We start from the raw sequence: 3,133 nt of genomic DNA, 5'->3' as shown, positions 1-3,133 counted from the left end.
GAAGTTCCATTAAACTGATTTAATCTAAATCAGTTAATTCTAATAGTAAACCCATCTAGGTTCATCTTAAACTGGTTTTGGCCATTGTGAAACCAGTTTATGTGCACTGAATTTTTGTTCTGTTACAGGTTTAAACCAGTTTCCAATCACTGAAACTGGTTTATGTGCAACTTCTCCCCCTAGCTTGTGTATGCATGCTGTGTAAGTTTGTAGTGGATGCTACATGTCTGTAAGCCTAACACAAAATAAGAAAGCCATCATTGCCCCACTCCCAGCACTTCATTTCTGTTTTTCCCTCCTTCTAATGTTTCTATTATTCCCACCATCAACCTACTGAAATACTATTAAATGCCAGGACGCCACTCTTTTGCACTAAAGTGACTATTGGTGAATGTTCAGATGAATCCTAGTTTGATGGACTTGGAATGATTGCAAGTGTGGTCTGGGTTGGATTTTTCAATATGTTTGCCTAGTAGTTAGAATGGGAGTATTTTAAAATAACTTGAAATAAAAAGACGTAACTGGCCCAAATGGCAGAAATTTCATACACAGAGACAGTCGTGTAAGGCCATAAACAGCAGACTTGATACAAGCTTTTGGACAGGAGGCAGAATTGCATCCTCATTTCCCAAATGCTTTGGATTTCTTTTGGATGGCAGTAATAATTGTACCGGACAGGGGCCCAAGTGGCAAGGGAATTTTCCTTTCCTAACCCCTGTAGAGCTTCTTCTCCCTCAAAACACTTGTAATATTTACTTAACAAGAAGTATGTGTATTATCCACCTGGTTTCAATGGGAGCATGAGCCTAGATAACACAAAACATTAATTTTTATTAATGCAAATCATTCTTATTAAACTAGTTCCTAGCAAGCAACTAAGACAGGGACCTTGTTTTGCTAGCACCAAAGGCACTCTGGACATTAGACTCCTGTATTAAAACACTTTAGTGTTTAAATGGATAAACAAACACCTCAGCGGATGATTTTCTGCGTCAAGGCTATTATCCTGCCTCTTTAGCTATGCATTAACCAGAAAATATGATCAACTCAACCCCACCCACACTTTTTCAGTTAAATTTTCTTCTCAAAGTATTTACAAAATGCAGGTAAACTTTTGGCTGTTGGATTTATTTTTATGCATTTCGATACTGAATTTAAACTTTTTTCTGGGAAATACATATGATCAGACTCATTGAGACAGGAGATTTATGCTATATGTTTGCATTGTCAGTAGGCTTAAAAATGGGGCAGTCTAAGGAAGTGTGGAGAAATCGTGTGCTTTAATAATAATGCCAAAACACAAAGATTGCTTTTTGATTTAGAAGAAGTAAATATTTCCTGTCTTATTAAAAGATTGACTTTAACCATATCAAATTCTGCAAAACAGCAGTAGCAACATTTTTGCAATGAACAAAGAGTTTAAACTAGATATGCTATCATGGAGAAAGTAGGTACTTTCCATATCATTGTCAAAAGACAAAGATTGCTTCTTGATTTAAGGTCCTATAAAACTGTACATGATTGTGAATGGTTGTATAGATTTCTTCAAACCATTGTTATATGCATGTTGGGTAATTCTGACATCAATAGAAGGATTTTGAAACACTTCTCCGCTATAACTACTACTTCTGTACAAGCACAGTAGCCTTTTGAAATCTCCTCATTGTTATGGAACAGTAAAGGGAGGCAGTACATGAAGAAGGCATTCTCTCTCTCTCTTTCTCTTTTTCTTTTAGGCATAGATACTCACTGATGTTTGTGCATGGAAAGTGATGTGGCCTTGATCAGCCTATGATGAACATTATTCAGAATAGCCAGGGATTCTGTTGAATGGATAGAGGTAGAGTCAGATGTTCATAGGCATATGCTCAACGAGCAATTGGCTCGGAAGGCCTTGAGATGTAGAAACATCTCATTTTGATAGTGCAAAAAGAATGAGGGTGTGCATTTCCATCAAGACAAAAACCCCACAAATCAGTGGGGCAGAGTTTACTTAGCTCTTTAATAATACCTTCAAAATAAGTAAATAAGATATGCATTTAAAGTGCTTTCAAAAACCCTGTTTCAATTCTGCTCTTAGGTCCACAGGGACGGTTTTGCACCCGATGAATATAAGCTACTGGAGAACACATATGATCAGGAATGAATCCTATGATTTATCCAAGTGAGAATTCCCTTCTTGTTCCAGAATAGAACAATACACCTGAGACAAACCATGTGGATGTTAGAAAATTTTGCCCCAGACACCACACTAAATTCTTCCACCACTGAAATGTACCTATATATGGTTTATAAATATGGCACCTGTTTAAACAGTGCATATAAATGTTTAAGATAGAAAACACAGGTCATAGAAAACACAGGGAATTTAGCTAGTGGCTAATTAGCTTGGCAGGTTTGGACTGTTTTCTAATGGTCAGCTCTTCAGGTAATATCCACGGCTTGTCTCATATTAATATTAACTCCTGTGAATTCCTATTGGTTTCCCATTATAGCTGCTCTAGACTCTTTAGGACAAATCTGTGGTGCGAATTTCTCATAGAAACCCCAGAATTCTCTTACATTTGGGTGGAGGGGGACAGAGTAATTTTGATAGTCTGAGGTAGTACTACCTGTTCAAGTGCTAGCCGATGTAAATAAGGAGTTGTTAAAAACGGACTTGAGTAAGATAGGTAGATATTTAATTTACTGTTATTTTATTTTACTTTAGCAGGTTATTTGGTGCTGTGCAATTTCCCCTCATTCACTAACCATGATTCAAATGACATATTTTAGCACATAAAGGGCACACGTCTACATGACATGTTTACTGTGGATCTGTCTAACTAGTTCTGCAGTAAATGTCTCAGTATCTACACATGTAGTACTATTAGGATGGAGTAAACTAATCAACTCCACTAAAGATTAGTACTTGTAAATACTAAAAAAATGGTTTTTTACTCCACAGCAATGCATGTGTGGATGGTGACTGGGGGTGGCTGGGGCATGAGGGTGTTTCAGTGTGGGGGATTCCTGCCAGCCAGCCCTGTACTGAAGGACCCTCGTGCCCCATTCAGCCCTTTCACAGCACATTGAGCAATGTCAGATCAGCCCCGGCTGGCAGGCTGACCCCCTGGACCCCCCCCCCCCCCCC

At 38.3% G+C, this 3,133-nt stretch overlaps 1 protein-coding gene across 2 annotated transcripts in view; it reads left to right on the top strand.

The window, feature by feature from the left end:
- Nucleotides 1-3,133, top strand: part of CNTN6 (contactin 6) — a 260,433-nt gene that overhangs the window by 28,489 nt on the left and 228,811 nt on the right. The gene's annotated exons all lie outside the window — the stretch shown is intronic.

Source organism: Gavialis gangeticus, unplaced genomic scaffold (genome assembly GCF_001723915.1).
Source record: "Gavialis gangeticus isolate Ggan-Ray unplaced genomic scaffold, GavGan_comp1, whole genome shotgun sequence".
In the NCBI taxonomy this organism is placed as follows: Eukaryota; Metazoa; Chordata; order Crocodylia; family Gavialidae; genus Gavialis; species Gavialis gangeticus.
This window is presented reverse-complemented; position numbering and strand designations above follow the sequence as displayed.